Source organism: Tiliqua scincoides, chromosome 6, assembly GCF_035046505.1.
Source record: "Tiliqua scincoides isolate rTilSci1 chromosome 6, rTilSci1.hap2, whole genome shotgun sequence".
NCBI classification, from domain to species: Eukaryota; Metazoa; Chordata; class Lepidosauria; order Squamata; family Scincidae; genus Tiliqua; species Tiliqua scincoides.
The window spans coordinates 65,651,216-65,669,120 of NC_089826.1; the positions used below are offsets into that span (position 1 = coordinate 65,651,216).

The 17,905-nt window shown below is 44.7% G+C and overlaps 1 pseudogene; it reads left to right on the forward strand.

Moving 5' to 3' along the window:
• The first annotated feature begins 11,730 nt into the window (after nucleotides 1-11,730).
• On the forward strand, nucleotides 11,731-11,851 carry LOC136656501 (5S ribosomal RNA; annotated as a pseudogene).
• The last annotated feature ends 6,054 nt before the right edge of the window (nucleotides 11,852-17,905 follow it).

Sequence of the window (17,905 nt, forward strand, 5' to 3'; positions counted from 1 at the left end):
ATCAGTATCCATTAGTATACCACTTTCCAGAGAATTGAAGGAAAAAAATTACTGTGATTCCAAGACAGGTGCATGGTTTAGTTGACTGACAGCAGCCAGTACCAGATGCTTACAGGAAGTGTGGGATGCTCGCACTCACTCAGGGTCCAATCCTAGGTAGTGCGCGCTGGCTCACCACCGGCATGCACTGTCACAAATGTGCCATAAGGCACGTTTCCGGGCCCTAGCACCAGTTCTCTGCCAGTGCTAGCCTCGTGCTGGGTTAGCACCGGTGAAGCACCGGAGCTCCACCGCTTGGCAGTCGCACAGATTACCAGGCAATGGAGAGGTACGTGGGGGCGTGGGGGAAGGCGGGGAGGAGGCATTCTGGGGTGGAGGGATGCAGGTGGGGAGGAAGGGAGGCAGCACTTGTGGAGCTTTGCTCCACCAGATCCAGAGCCTCCGTGTCAGGCTGGCCGCCCAACACAGAGGCTCTTCATTCTACGCCAACCTTCAGGTTATCATAGAATCAAGTAGCCCCATTGCAGGGCTACTCAGTTTACCCGGGGAAAGGGGACAAAAGTCCCCTTTCCCAAGGAGGAGGCGGTGGCTGCCTAGAGCGCGCTGGATGCAGCGGCAGCCATTTTCGGTGCCGCTGCAGCTCCACGTACCAGGCAGCTCAGGACTGGGCTGTATCTCTCCTCTCTCATTCAATTGAATGGTGTTTTTTTCAAAAGCAGGATTCCCTAACTATGTACTGTAATGTAACTATGTACTTGTAGTCAACCTCAAATGTTTTTTTTTTCCCAGAAATTCTATGGCATTATAGGTCTACTCAGACACTTGACTTCAAGGTCCCTGTTTTTATCCACCCTTGCCCCTCACTAGGGTTTTTCTGATAGAACAGCCAAGTCTCCTAAAAGTTTAGTGAATGGCGGAAAGATAAAAGATACAACTTTGCTCTTATTCCATCTCTCTTCCAGGAAAGCCTTCAACAGTTTCATTCCTGCCAGTCATTCAGTTTTTACGGGCATGTTTTGAGCTCTGCCAGGAAAAACAAATACAGAAGGTTGTAACCCTACCCCACATACCACGTGCCAAGGCCTTTTTACTGAAATGAAATTTGCATTGCCTTCAAGAGAAATTTTGTGGACATGTGGAATGACATGCAATGTCATTCCACAAAGGCCTGGAATCAATCTATGCTAAGACTTTTAAAACTATGGCATGAGTTATGCTGGCTTTTTTTTTTTTATGGATGAATTGCATTATTGATAGATTTTATAGCAATTACAATCTGTACCAGCCTTTGGTACAATTTGTACCTAGCAATTACAATCTGTGTTTGTCATTAAAAAAAAAAAAAACTCATCCTGTTCATGGCAAGATTAAAAGCAGTGTGATTATACCTTGATGTTGCCAGGCTAATTAAAAGTGTATTCACTGCCACTGACTTGTTTTAATGTAATGAATATATTATCTCTTGTAGATGATTCATGTACTGAAGTATCCACCCCAACTTCCAAGCCATTTTGTTGTTCTGGATTAGACTGCATTTTCCAATCCACTGAAGTAGTATTAAATATTAACTACAAAGCATTGAACCTGGTTCTGCATCAATTATGCAACATTTTCTTCTACCATTGTATATAAATGATTATGCCTACAAGGTCTGGATGTGAGGGGTGCTGAAAACCACACTGAAGCCGAATCTAGGCAAGCCCTGACACCTAGCAGGTCTTATGAACTGTGTGGGGAGGGCAGGTAAGATAGGCACTCTTGACAAGAAATGCCAGATGCAAGACTGCTTCTTATGCCCATTTGGAAGCTTTGGTAAGGGGCTGTCAAATAAGCTGTGGTCTTATTAATTCTTTTGGGGATCCCAAACCCCAGAAAGTATTTCAAGCCAAATTATTAAACCACCTTTAGGGCTAGGAAATAATGCCCTTAACAGCTGGGGTTTTCAAATTCTCAGGAAGTTTGAGGACTACAGTAAGTCCTTGCAGGGGAGGGAAGGGAGGGGAGGAGAGGGAAGGGAGGCAGTGGGGGCAAGGGGAAGGCAGCAAGGCAATCCCTAGGATTGTGTCACTAAGGGGGACTGTAGTTGAACCCTGTAGTTCAACAGCATTTGTAGCTGAATACAAAAGTCATTCAGCTTTTAAAGGCATATTATGAGCTCTGCCAGGAAAAACAAATGTCCTACCCCACACACCATGTGACACTTCACCTACTGAAGTGAAAGTTGCCATCTAGAGAAATTTTGTCAATGTACAATATTAACCTTGTTCCACAAAGGACTGGAATCTTTCTGATGGTGGCTTCTGGTCAGTGAAAAGGGAAAATCAAAGGAGAAGAATGTTCAAACTAGCAGGATGCAGATTAGGGGTGAGCTGTTTGCGCACATGCCATGATTTTACAGGTCAAGCAATGGAACTTGGGTTTACGTGTCTGAGAGTAATGACAGATTGGTCTCCAGGCCTGGATCAAGGTAGGTGGCTAGTGACTGGAACTGTACCAATGAAGGAACTTTGGCTGGCAAGAACAGACAGGTGGGGCATTAGGCATGGTCAATAAGGAATATTTTAGAAATTAACCACTGGTCATGGTGTTGGGGCTTGTCCTCCATCAAAACTAGTCCAGACTCTGGTGTAAAAATTTGGGTGTGGCCCCTGCCATCAGCTGAGAAGGAAGTTTGGCCCTTCATCCCCTCCTAATTTGACACCCCAACTTTAGCTAGTAGAATTCATGGTAGCCAACTTCCCAGCAGGAGAGGTCACTGAGTAAAACACACCAGTGCTTTGGATTGATTTTGACTCACGTAGCCCTAAACTTATGATAATTTTATAGGTAACTACAGATTTTCTCCTCAAATAATCCTTCCATCTTGTTAATATACTCGTATATACTAGTTGGTTGCTCTCTCTATTTACATAATGGGCCCCAAAACACACAAAAAAAAAATTAGCAGGGGATATTAGCAACTAAGTTACATTTAACTGACAGTTCATTTTTTCCAGTCGTTACCAGGTCCCTAAAATGCAATGACAACCAATATTAATTCTATATAACACTGGCTGTAATTAGGTTATAGGGAACCAGTGGAAGATATATTTTACAGTACAGGCATGCCCCAGTATCTGCAGAGGTTCCATTCCAGAACCCCCCGCAGTTGACTGAAATTGCAGATACCAACAAATGCCCCCCACCCTCTGGAGGCAAGAGGAGTTCTGCTCACCTCTGGAGGGTCCTCTGAGCCCAGCAGAGGCCACGGATATCCATCTACCTTAGAAGGAAAAAAATGACATTTGCAGTTTTTCTGTAAAACCCGAAGTGACATTTTTAATGCCTTATAAGGAATTAGGAGGCCCCAGGAAGCAACCGAGGGATACACAGATATGGGATCCATGGATACAGGGGCGGGGGGGGGGGGTCCTCCTGTATTACAAAAAAGAAAAAGGTACAAAATTTGGAAATAGTTCCAATGAAGACAGTCAAAAGCCCTAGCAAACAGGTCAAACTGGATTTAAAAGTACATACAGATTAGGAAGATTAGGATTATGCTTACTGAACCCACTCTCTTTTACATATATTGATCAGAGTTTCAGCAAGAACATATGTGTGGACATCCCAAAGAACTTAGACCCTGAATGTGAGGGCAGAGAAGAACTCATGCATCCAGAGCAACACACAATGGGGTGCACATCAGTGAGGCCGCTAGTACCCACAGAGAATGATCAGATACAGAATTCAAATCTCTTCCTGCAAGAGATTTATCACAGAAACATAAAGCTCAATAGCTACAGAACTTAAAAAATAGCCTATAATTTTTAGTGACTCCTTTGGGATTTTTTTTCTATCACTGCTAATATTCCAGGTTGGATTTTCATGCTTGATCCTGCAAAAACTCTCAACCCCTGGTTTCACACATTCAGGACCCAATCCTATCTGACTTTCCAGCACTGATGTAGCCATGCTAATGGGGCATGCACTACATCCTGTGGTGGTGGGGCAGTCATGGAGGCTTCCCCAGGGTAAGGTTCCCTTACCTCAGGGTTGCACTGTGGCTGCATCAGTGCTGAAAATCTGAATAGGACTGGGCCCTCAGAGTCATAAAATTTCAAATGATGGTTAGTATCCCTAGAAGGCAAAGTCAAGAGAACGACAGCTTGGATTGAATTTTATTATCTATAACTTATCATCCCTAGCAGCAACACTGAAGGCCAACCTACATATTGCAAGAAACACATGTTTTGGTCAGTTCTTTTTTTTAAAGTTATATTTTAAATATTGCATGGGATGCAGGGAAACTTCAGTGGGTTAGGGGCTTTAATACTTTCTGTTGGAAGGAAGGAGGAGAAAGCAGAATAATCAGCAAAATCATCTCTATGATGAAAATATAGCACCCAGGCTAGCTGCAATCAAAAAAACATACAGAGGCTTAGTTAATTTTCATAAGAAATATTTTACTCACAATTCATTGTTATATACATGTATCTTCTGAAATGAATCAGAGGCTCTACTACTACTACTACTACTACTACTAATAATAATAATAATAATAACTAGGTATTTATATACCATCTTTCTGGTCATCAGATTACTCCTCTGACTTTATTCAAGGCAGTTTACATAGGCAGGCATTTCTAAATCCCTCAAGGGGATTTTTACAAACATAGAGGTTCTCTCTTTCAATAACCAACAACATTTTAGAATGGATCTTCCTGGTTTCGTCTCACTTCTGGCCTCCACTTCTCCCACGAAAGCTGACAAGCAGTTCCATCTCTCACATGGAGGGCAGCAAAGATGCTTCTTGCTCACACCAAGAGCAGGTGGAATCACTCAGCTGGGCTTGTCAGCCGCTTCAAGGTCTCACCATTCTCAGCCATTCAAGGAGCTGTCGGTGTCCTCGAACTGGTGACCTTCTGATGTTATCTTCAGGCTAAGGGAGGCTCTACCCTCTAGACCAGACCTCCTGCCTACTTGTACTTTGGAACAGAGAACCTTAGAGCTGTTCCCTTCATATGAAAGTCTGGTGAAGACACCCTGGCAGGCAGGGAGCTCCGCCAGAGCATATCCTTCTCCAATAGTGTGGAAGCAAGAGAAATTGCGTGGAGAAATGGCAGGACGGAAATAGTGTTAGACCACACCTTGTACAAGAACCATAGAGGGGGAAGTAAAGAGGTCTCAGGTGACTGGACATTACACTTCCATCCAGAGTCCTGCAGGCAGTATTGCATCCAAATTCTCCCCCCCCCCCCATGGCTTAGTTTGAGAATTGTTAACCCTCCAGGATTGGTCTTGGGACTTCAGGAATCGGCAGCAATCTCCAGGTGACTAATAAAAGCAAGATTTTCACAGGGCTTCCAAGGATTTCCAATGTTACATCATGCTGGGGGAAAATATCTCCAGAAGTGGCTTCAAACAGAGTTGGCAACCCTATTTCAATCATTGGGAAGGGAAGGATTGCACCCTTCCCTTGTGTACTATTTCCAGAAGAAAAAAAGCTTCCACTGCACTTAAGGGAAGATTTTCTCCATTCAGAAAGAGCATGCGGGGAGGGGTGCAATCCCAAAGGAAACCACAGCAGGGGGGAATGAATTAAACCACCACACTACCATTCTTCTGCATTCCACCTGTTATTTTAAATATAACTTTTAAAAAGGGAACTGGCAAAAATGCATGTTTCTTATAATGTACTCTTGAAAAAGAGTGCATGACCTAAATTTGGTGAGACATTTAAAGGCTTATCTGCTGAAATCAGAACAGAAGGATCCTTTAGCTTTCAGCTGGCTCAAGCTTTTCTAACACATAACCTTAAGAGCAGGCACAAAGAGAAGATAATTGGATAGAAAAGGAAGAGCACATGTATCTTATAGCCAGGCATTTTGTGATGGCATACACCTTGGGGGGGGTGCTCTCATTAATGTTAAAAGAGCAATACAGAATATAATAGTAAGTGCCAAGTACCCAAAGAGCTTGGCAATTATCCCAGTGCCTCTGTATTCACTGGCCACAACAATGAAAGGTAGGAGAAGATTTTGTACTCTGCATATATCTGACCTTTACAGTTTTCCTTATATCTCCAAAAATGAAAGGATCAGAGATGATTAGAAAGGGGTGTATAATATTCCTGAGAAGGCCCTGCTCACCTTCTGTAGCTACAGAGCTTCATGCATCCTGTTTTGAATTAAATCTGAACACAAATCACTGACACCCATGTATTCAACTTCACAGCTACATACTTCCCATTACACACATGCAACTGAGTCTTCAGATTGACACATTTTTATTAGACTATATTACCTTCCTTATGGCAAATAGACTTTCAGGACAAATAGACTAACAGCCCAAACCTAAGCTGCCTGGCACCCAGAGGAGCAGCTGCACCAAAATGCCTACTGCTGCATCCAATGGGTGGCACAGCAGCCACCGGAGTCTTCTTGGGGGAAGGAGACAAAAGTCCTTTTACCCTGGGTAAGGGCGCAGGCATTGCGCAGGCCAATGGCTATATTGCTGGGGCAGACTAGAGGAGCTCCATGTTTGGCTTTTCAGCCTGACATGAAGCATAGAATACGGTGGGTGAGAGCTCCACTGCTTCCACGCCCTCCTGCCTCACCCAGGAACGCTCCCCCTCGCCCTGATAAAACTTACCACTTCCTGGAGCTCTTCCCTTGCTACAAGTGGCATCTGTCTGGTGCTGGGCTCAGTGCTTTAAATGTGCTTTACGGCACATTTATAACACCCAGCGCCAGCGGTACGCTCATACTGCTGAATGCTGTAGAGCACCACCATAATGCTGAAGAGCACCACCGGTATTGGGCTCTAACTCACTTAGAGTTAGAGCACCAGGATTGGGCTCTAACTCACTTGATCTTAGCCAAAATTACCTGTTTATTAGGAAATTACTGTTAAAATCAATGTTAAAAACAAATCACAAAACTAAAAATCAGTCTAATCAGAGAGCCAGAATCATTCCCCAAAGACCCTCTCAGACAGGAAGGCCTCTGCTAGTCTTGTGAAAGTTGCCAAATCCTCTGCCTTGCAAGCTTCATTATGGAATTCCACAACAGAAGTGTCATGGCTGATAAGGCCTTGCTCCTTGTTGTCAGACTTTTTTGGTTTACATTAGTAGGAACAATGCTAAATAACTCTATAGCAGAACCATGCAAGAGCTGGTGGCAAACAGACAGACCTATGAATCAGGACAACACTAGTTTGAATTTTGCATCTGCTTTGCCACAAATTCTTTAGGTGACCAACAGTCTAATCCTATGCTTGTCTACTCAGAAGTAAGTCCCACTGAGTTCAGTAGAGCTTACTCCCAGAAAAGTGTGCATAGAATTGCAGACCTAGACAAGCTACTCAGCCTCAATTGCCCAAATCCAACATGGGTATAATAATACCATACTTAAGACTTTTGTTTGTTATTAAGACTATGTAAAGATAATAACAGTGGAGTACTTTGCACACTCAAAAAGCACATGTGAAGTATAATTACTAACATAACCCTGTATGTATCTTGTTTGTAAGAAAGGTCATTTTTAAAAAATGGAGTTTAAAGGAGAGAGGCAAGGAGATCTGTGTCAGATAATTCCATGCACTTGCAAATTAAAGCAAGTGCTTTGTGCAGAGCGTTTTAACAATATACTAAGATATAACAAATGTACTGAACCCAAGATTATACATAATTATTTATTAGCTGGAACTCTCATAACATTTTACAAAAATAATGTGTAAAAAACCCACTAATCTGAGTTAAAGAACTACTAATGAATATTTCTAAACAACTTCAAGCTGCAAGTCCACTAAGGTTTAATACCAAGTTTTCCTTGGGTATTAAAAGTGATCTAAATTCTGAATTCTAGCATTAAGAGGAACATGAACTGAACACTGCCATGGTGGCAGTGCCATCCAGTTTCACACAGTTTATTATAACTATGCATTGTTATTATAAAACTATGCATGGTTTCAAGTTTCTACAGTCATAGGTTTATTGTTCTGCGTTGAACACATTTCCTTTACCTCCCCTGATAATTCTCTGCCACATCCAATAAGGTTTTAAAATGTTTTCTCCCAAAGAAGATAGTTTAAACAAAAGTACTATAAACCAGAGATTTTTTTTAAAAGAAATCACATGAAATGCAGGCATTGGATAAACAAGGCACATTTTAAGATACAGCATATGGCTACCATGTTTTATGGAAAGAAAATGTATTTAGTGCACAGATATGCAAACACAAGGTGGAGATTAGCAAGGAAGCACCTGGCCACCCGGCAGAGCAGCCAGCACATTCACAACCACAGGAGATTAATACTGTATCAAGTTTCTGTCTGTCTGGAGGTGAGAACCCACCACAGAGTGACTAGGCTGGGGGAATACTGATGGAAAAATTATTTTCCAGCTGTACTACATTTACATTTCCTCAGCACATGATCTCCCTATACGTTCAGGGAAAAAAGCATGTCCAAACCCCATCACTTCTGATGCATGTTTACATGTCAACACAACATATGCTTGTCTACTCATATATAGACAACATATGATACTCCTGTGTAGACAACATATACTTGTCAATCATGCTGATGTGCACACCTTGTCCATTTCAAAGCAATATCCATGTAGGGAACTTGACATCTATGAAACAACCCTTACAGAATAGGAAATGAAACCTAAGGAGCAGGAAAGAGGGGGAAGAATAAACCCAAGCGGTGTAGGGTGACAACATTTAGGCTGCAATCCTATCCACACTTACCCAGGAGTAAGCCCCATTGACTATAATGGAATTTACTTCTGAGCAGACGTGCACAGGACTGGGCTCTAACAGTGCAATCAGTGCCTAGGCATGTCAGAGGTAAGACCCACGGCGTTGCCTGGGGCTTACTCCCAGGAAAGCGTGTATAGGACTGCAACCTAAAGGCAGCCCAACAGACCACCCAGGCAGTATCCAGCCGAGTTCCAGCTGTCCACTGCTGAGGATGCTAGAGAGCAAACAAACCAGTGATGAGTCCCACCCACTTCTCTTCCAAGATCGGAGCTATTTTAAGATTTTCTTGCACGGTGCAAAGCAGTTATGCAAAGGGAGGAAGGGAGGCAGGGCTGCTGTTGCCAGCACGGAGAAAGTGCGATCCCAAAATAAAAGAGCGAGGCTGGAGCAGGCGGTGGGATGAGGAGGAAACAAGAGGCGATGGGACCTGCCACTTCTCCTGACCTCCCCTGCAAAATCAGCCTAGGGGCGTTCGTGGCACATCCATAACAAACAGGGGCTGCAATGCCTTTAAGCGCTATTAAGAAGCATCTTGATCGGGGCTCTTCACTACCCGAGCCTAAACATCTTGCCTGGGGACCGAGAGCCCAATCCTAGCCCTGTCTACTCAGAAGTAAATCCAATTGTAGTCAATGGGAAAGTGTGGTAAGTGGGGCTAGGACTGCAGCCTAAGAGCCCAGACCTAGGCGTGCCTACTCAGAGGTAAGTCCCATTATAGTCAACGGGGCTTCCTCCCAGGAGAGTGTGGGCAGGATTGCAGCCTCAGTAAGTCTGATGGAGATTTCCTTCCCAGTGAGCAGGCTCAGAACTGCGGTCGCCTTCACCATCGCAGAGAGCTGCAGCCCTACCCACACTTTCCTGGGAGTAAGCCCCACTGACTATAAGGGGGCTTACTTCTGAGGAGGCATGGGCTCGCGGCCCCATGGCAAAGGGGCGAGGGCCCCCTGGAGATGAACCGGAGGCACCGTGGGAAAGACCCGCCGGCGCGATCGCAGCCCCCCAGCTCCAGGGCTGAGCCGCTGCGGTCCCGTTTCCCCGACCCACCCACTCGCCCCCTTACCTGCACCCGCCGGTGGGAGGCAGGGAGGGACCCGCCTCATCCGCCGCCTCGGGCCCCCGCACGCCACAGGCTGCCGGCGGCAGGCAGCAGCATCCTGCCCTGGGGGAAGGAGGGGCTGCCCGGGGGCGGAGGGCTCCCCCCGCTCCAGCCTCACTCCGTCTCCCTCCGAGGTCGCCTCCTGCTGCGAGCAGGCTGGGAGCGGGGCGGGCTGGAGAGGCCACCGGAGAAATGCAAGGGAGGCGCCTGCCAGCCCCCGAGGCGAAGGTGCAGAGCGCGGCTGAGGCGGGAGGGCGGGGAGGGGGCACCTCAGAGCCCCAGCCTAGGCGTGTCTACTCAGAAGTAAGCCCCACTATAGTCAGTGCGGCGTACTCTCCCGTAAGCGTGCCTAGGACGGCAGCCCAGGACACCTGGGACTGGGCAAGAAGGGGTGGAAGGCACTGGGGGCTTCAGATGGGGAGGGGGATCAAGCCTGGCCCCCACACAATCTGCTTACAAGGGGGGGGGACTGACATCTGGGTGCAGCACAGAAGGTGGTCCTCTCTTCTGCATGGGCCTGAACAGACCTGGCCACCCCTCTCGGACATGCTGGCACACACCAAGCCTTCCGAGGGGGCCACAGGTGTGCCCCAGCATCCCTTGTGCTGGCCTCATGGGAGCCATCTGCCAGTGGTCACAGGTGAAGCAGCCCGGCTGACAAGCTCTGCACAGCAAGGCGGTGTCAGAGCACCTGCACGACTTCCAGGTGGTGGGGGAATGGCTGGCACAAGCCCAGCCATGGCAACTGGAGTCACCGAGAGGGCCGCTCAAGGCAGCAAACCTCAGCCAGCACTCTGGGGCAGCCCCAGGGGATGGTATAGGAGCAGGGACGTGCAGTGGTGGGTGGGCCGGCAGGCAAAGTCCACTGGAGTCCTTCAAAAAGCACCACTGCCACGTGAGGTGCACAAGCATTCACAACCCATGTGCAAAAGTGCATGCTTGCTCTGCCTCCCCACCCACTGCACATCCCTATATAGGAGGCTGGGCATAGATTAGGGCAAGCTCTGAGGCCTAATGTGGCTATGGGAAAGGTATAAAGAGGAGACCAGTTATGAGGCTGGGGAGCAGAATCTCTTCAAGGGAGGAGAGGCCTTCTCCCAAGAAGCAGCTTGCCCTGCCAGCGTGTGGAGAAGGACCTGAGTGACAATAACCCCCTCCCCACCATGGCTCTGAGGCCTTGAAATGGGCGGAACAGAAGGGTCCCGGCAAAGAGATAGCAGCAGGAGCAGCAATGACTTTACAATATTTTTAAGTGAAGAAAGAGATTTCTTTACAGTTCATTGTCTGCCCCAGAATTTACCAACCAAAATGTTGACTACAGGCCTCTACTGTTTTTTAAGAAATGACTGTGCTCTGTCAAACATTTCTGCAAATCTAAGAGGTATGCATGCTATTTAGCTTTAAAACAAATAGTTACTGCATAGAGAAACAACCCATCCACTTGCCACAGGAAGAAGCAATTTGCTGAAATCAATGAGTATTGGTGAGAGAACTGTAATAAAAGATACGACCATCAGCTATTACTGATTAAGTATTTCATACTAATACTTAATACACCTGCAACATAATGCTTTATAATCATCAAAGAGCTTTACAAATCTTGCTAATCCTCACAGCAAGCCTGGGGGATAAAAGATGAAGGCCACAGTGTGAAAACTCTCCATAGTTCCAGTTTGCTTGAAGATGTAAATCTGGCTTTAACAAAAGAGCAGGTACAAGAGTTTGAAAAATTCACCAACTTACACATAGTAAGATGAATACATGAGTGGTACTTGGTAAACTACACTCCCAAGATATGGGGGGGAGGTGTACTCTTGTGTGATGTGCTTTAGTTACATTCTTCTTTGACACAGGTTGCTTTTCTTCCCAAGTACTCTCCTTGAAGTGCAAGTCTATGTCAAACTGTTACCCTGCACATGCCCAATCTTGTCTGGTCTTGGAAACTAAGCAGGGTCAGGCCTGGTTAGTACTTGGATGGGAGACCGCCTGGGAATACCGGGTGCTGTAGGCTTATACCATAGTCTTTCGAGACTGAAGGTTGCCAACCATGTCAAATCAATCTCACTCCATCACAGCTACATATCAATAGTATGTCTTGGATGACGTTAAGCAGAATTCAAAGATTTTGAATTCAGTCTTTTGACTCAAGGAACTTTTATTGTTCGTTCACTATTTTGGAAGTGTGACCCACAGTGTGGAAATTCCCAAAACAACAAAATTAGCATTATGGGGCCATACTATTCTGTTGAGCCAAATGAGTAGGCCAGTGCTAGGGTGTGCTTAGCCTAGGGATAGGACCTGGTTCTGGACTCTGTTCATATGATACTCTTCCCCACATGTCCCTGTTCCCCACTGGCTTTTCCCATTTCATTCCTTCTAGGTGAACTTGGCAGTGGGTGGGTGGAGGCAGTTCCTGCCCATCCCCACTTTGCTTGCTCCAAAGTTGCCATCACTGCAATAACACAAAGGCATTCTGATTGGAAACATGTTGAACAGATCCCTGGGGGAAGGGAATGGAAGAGAAAAATGCTTGCACTTCTAGAGTCAAGTGAATACTTCTTTCTTTTCTCAGTAGCCAAGCATGTTTGCTTGAGCCCTGGGGCCCTCTGCATTATTGATAGCATTTGCAATAGCAAAGGGCTCTCAAGAGCAAAGCTTTTGGCTACCTTGCAAGTTGCAACTCTATAAGTCTAGTTAGAAAACATCATTTTAACATGGTAACTCTAGATTTTCTTAACTCTGTATGAGAACTGCATATAAGAAAATGCAGAGTCACTGCAGAGCTCTAGATTTTCTAATGAGACTCCAAATTGCTGTGACTCATACAGCAGCTTCATAGTGGGCAGGTTGTCCCAGCATGGGCTTGAGCCCCACCTGCCCATGACCAGTGATAAGCCACATTTTCTAGGTTCCTGTATAGCCAGCTAGGTCATGATGATTAGAATTAGGTGGTTCCTTAAGAGCCAATGAAAATGGTCTTCCTTTAAAAACCTATAGTGAACAAAGAGAAATGGCTTGAGCTTGGGAGCTGTCTGGGAAAGGCTTCTGGCTAGCTTTTTATGATATTGGGCTGTGGGGCTGATGCTGCTTTAGGGCTAGCACTGACTGCCAGTTATTTCCCACCTGCTAAAACTTATAATAATCGGTATGACTGTAAATAAAAATCGTAAGACAGCATATGTCTCCAGTATTCCTCTACATAAGAAAATGTACCCCCATAACGCTATCCAAGAAAAATAACAAATATTGTTGGGAAAAAACCAAGAAGTACTAAAGGTACCTGGAGATGTCAGGAATTGAACCTGAGACTTCTGCATGCAAAATATGCATTCTACCACTGAGCCTTTCCTAAGCTTATGTTGGTATCAAAGTACTACAAGTAGGTACAACAAAGGATCAAAATTCATTCTTATAATGTCTATAAGATTCTACTTGGCCATTAACCTTCTCTTACTTCCCATCCTTGATACTCTTATCAAACCCAGTTGTATTCCTTCACATTTGTCCAATTTGCTTGAAATGTCGCCTATTTTGAAACAGATAAGTTATCTGGCTGAGCTGAATATTGCAAAGAACTAACCATAAAAGGCAGCATTCATCATGAAAGCCCTCTAGAGAAAAGGGCCTTCTTAACGAGAAAGTCTCTGTGATGAGGAGACAGGACTAGGAGAAGAAATTAAAAAAGGAAAGTGAGACTTATGATGACAAGTGGTTATAGCAAGAGGAATCATGCTGGAAATAAGAGAATCAAAGCATGTACAATTTGGAAGATCTATTCCTAAGGGATTGGTAGAGGGATTTAATGGAAATGTAAGAGGAAAATCAGGCTCAAGGATAATCACTGAGACTTGGATAGTATTACAAGGCCCCTGACAAGAAGAAGGCAAATAACACAGGCCAACACACATTTTGCTTCCTTAAACGTTACACCAATTCCTGGGTATATTTGGGGTGCTGATTCCAAAAATGGCATCCGTTTTGCCCTATCACGTCTAGTTTTGGAGACACAGCATAGCCTCTTTAGTGAATGGTTCAAGCAGCTTCCTCATGAGGAAGCCATGGTCTGAGCTCATCATCTCTTCAGTGGTCCAGGGTATGACGACATGATCGGGTGGCATGTAATAAGTTTAGACACATCTTTTAATCAGAATCATCTGAAACTATTCTGGGCCTGACTGCATTTGATTTTAATGTTGTTGTTTTGAAGCTGATGTTTAGAACTCTTTGATTTTTTTGGGTTTTCTCGGCCTTTCGGCTAAGATCAAGCGTAGTAATGTTATAAATGTTATAAACCCCCTGAGGGTTGAACAGGGAAGAAAGGATTGGATATAAATATTTTAATTTCAAAAATAAATAAGTTAGCTGTATGAAAACATGGTGTGATTGTAACTATCATATTGCCATGCTTATAGCAACATCCTGAAAGCTACAATATCATGGGTCACTGTTCTCAAACCACATTCTGTTTATGTCTCAAACAGAACAGAAACAATAGGATTCAGCAGAAGCAACAGACAAGAGACAGGACTTGGCCCAAGACCTCCTGGTGCCAAAGGCGAAATGCCAAATGCTGCTTCCCTTTATATGGTGATGTGCCAGCCCCTGATCGTCCCACTTCCTGGATTAAAAAAGGAAGAGGGGCATTATGCCAACCCCTCCCCCACACACACAACTGGCATTCAATGAAAAAAATTCCAGGATAAGTCTTTAGGTTTTGTTTTAAGTGGCCAAGGCCTATTCCCAATCCAGGGCCCAATCCTATCCATCTTTCCAGCCCCAGTGCAGCTGCAATGCAGCCCCTTGGCAAGGGAACAAAAGTTCCCTTACATTGTGGAGGCGTCCAGAACTACGCAGTGCATGCCCCATTGGCATGGCTACACCAGGACTGGAAGGTTGGATAGGATTTGGTCCCCAATGTCTCTGGGATTGAGCAAACCGTTACCTGACCCAGTTGTTCAGGCTGAGCGGATGCTCAATGAGTAGCTTTGTTTTGGTGGGCTAGAGGTAGGGAACTGTTTTACAGCCTGTGACCAGACAACTAAGTGCAGGAATGAAACAAGGGTCAGTGTGGACTACAGAATGGCACAAGGCACACAATGAGTGGTGGTGACACTGGTAGCACAGGTCAGTAGCAAAAAAAAAAAAAAAGTCCACCAACCACTAGGAAAAAGAGAACTGCCCATATCTCAAGAGGTTTTGGCAGGGCAGAAAGGTGGCCCTCTCTGTGTCTCCTCATTCCAGTGGCTGCCAGGAAATGGAGAAGGATGGTGGCAGTTGCAGGACAGTGAAGAGATTCCTCTTCACAGCTAGATAGTAAGCATGTAGACTTTCTCTTCCTATCCAACTATGGAGCACTGGTGATCCTGGGCCCTCTGCCTGAAGGCTCTCGGAGGGCTAGAAGACACCACGTGAGGTTCCACACGCAACTGGCAAGTGAGAAACGGTAGTCTCCAGAGTGGGCAACATTCTGCAGTCCTGGCCCCAGATGGCATACGGGCCAGGATTGCAATTGCCAGCAGCAGTCACTCTTAAAAAGAACGGGCAAGGCCTATAAAAATCTAATCAGCATGGAAATATTTGCATAAAGCCAACAGATGTCCAGTAATAAAAGCATGACCTCAGAAGGCTAATCTGAAAGAAAATATCTTTAAGCACCACCAGAAAGGCTCTAAGAAGGGAGTGGTTCGTAAACTGAAATGTAATTCCATAAAGTTGGTGTCTCAAATGAAAAGGCTGTTTCGTGTCGCCACCCCTTCCACCTTCATAGGCATTAATAAACGTTAGTCCTGCATTTTAATTTCCTGGCTCCCATCAGTTCATATCACGAGCTTACTGCTGTAGCTATGAATGTAGCTTCTTATGTTTTGCAATAAATAGTTTCCCTCTTTCTTCTTGGTTTTCCAGTCATTGCAGAATTATTTTGAATGCGTAAGAAACTTAATAAAGTTCAACTGCTCTTAATAAAATGTGTGCTTTTAATTATACCATTTATACTTCAGCAAGAGATTATGCATCTAATTATAAAGGGGAAATGTTTGAAAATGCTTGACTTATGCTCTCTGACCTTATAGAAGCTTAGTAGTGGGTCCCTTAGTTGCAAAGGAATATGGAAATGCTAATTAAATCTTCTGAAACTGACCAGGCTCATTAGTCACAGCTGAGTTGCTGTGCACATTTATGTCTAAATTGGATTCCGAGAACTAGAATAGCTGTTCTAATTAAGTTTTAGAATAAGAATATTTTTAATGTTACACAATGCATCACTTTTTAAATGCATTAGACGCCATCTATATTTGCTCCTAATACTTTTATAGGACCCAGTGGCATTAAAGAAAAAGAAAGAAATACCATGCATTAGAAGAACGGTCATGAAAAAGCAGCATTTCAAAAACTTTCAAAGGTCATTGGGCTGATTCATGTATTGCCCTCCTAATGATGAAAGACACACATTGAATGTGGTTGGCTGGTATGTAGCAACTTTCTTCTCTCCAGCAATTGGGGGGGGGGGGGGAGGAGAACAGACCCAAGAGCCTCTCTGTCCTTCTTTCCCTGTAATTGTTGCTGGCAGGAAAGAGTCTATTTTCTCATGTATTCTTGTACACTCTAATACACTGATACACAACCTTAGATGTTCATAAAATTGCATCTAGCTGACTCAGTACTAATCTTTATAGCATTTCTCAAAAATTCATACCGCCCACCCCAATTGTAGCCTGAGTGTTTCCCCCAGAAAACTGAATTTTCCCAATAGCACTTACATACCCAACCAACCACACACACTCCCAGTAAATCTTATTCCATGAACCAAAAATGGGGAGGACTTGAAATGGATCATGAAGTAGCTGACTCCTAGAAGTCTTAGGCAGCAGCCCAATCCTAATAGCCTCCCCCCCCTCCTCAGCATGCTGCCAGAAAGCAGTTTATGGTTGCTTTCCAGCAGCCCCAACAGTGGAATGTGTGTTTTGCTGGCTGCTGAAGTCCATAAGATTGGGCTGTTACTCATGTGTGACTATCACAATAGTCCACATACCCCCACCAGTGGTGGCCAGTTAGGTGTTGGAAGAGTAAAAAAATAAGGAGCATCATGATTTCATCAGTCGGGTGAATTATACTAGACCAGGGGTGCTCAATAGGTGGATCGCGATCTACCGGTAGATCGCGAGGCAAAATGAGTAGATCGCGGAGTGCTGACCCCCCCCTTCAGTTGTCTCTGGGAGGAAACGCCGGGAGTAAGGCCCATTGTACTCAATGGGGCTTACTCCCAGGTAAGTGTGGCTAGGATTGCAGCCTCACAGCCTAATCCTAGGCATGTCTACTCAGGAGTAAGTCCTGTTATACTCAGTGGGGCTCAAAGTACACCAACATACATTGTACACATAAATGTTATATGTTATGATGGCGCAAACATTGTAAAAAAAAAAAACTGGTAGATCTCCGGGCCTTGCTGGGTTTCAAAGTAGCTCTCGAGCCAAAAAAGTGTGAGCACCCCTGTACTAGAGGGAATACAGAGGGAATGAACTACACACACAGCTGTTTTTTTCAGTGGCAGCCACAAATGGAACATATCCTATAGTTAAGCCTATAGTGAATCAAGGCAACTATGAAAACACAGAATCAAAACATAAATAGAATAAAATAACTTCATAATATATACAGAATGGGACATTGGCTGAGAAGAGAGATAGCATGAGATCAGAACAATTGTGGGAGGCTACAGTATGTAACTCTGTCACGAAGCACAATCTGTTGCAAACAAAGGCCAGCAATGGAGTGCCAAAAAGGAGTAATGGATGTGAAATCCCAGGATAAACCATAGGACTGTACCTTTCATGCAGTTATCCATAGCAAATGGTGTGATACCCCGCAGGTCTGGATGGCTTTGCCCCTTTCAAAATTCACTTTGCTGCAAATGTTAGAAAGACATTCTCGGTGAGACACAAGAAAAACTGTAGTTACAAAATGCCTTAGTTTATAGTTTTGATTTGCTAGAGTGCTTTGATTCCCAGGAGGGAATTATGCAAGAACTCTTGAATAAGAACCCTCATAGCTTGAATGAAATTTCTGA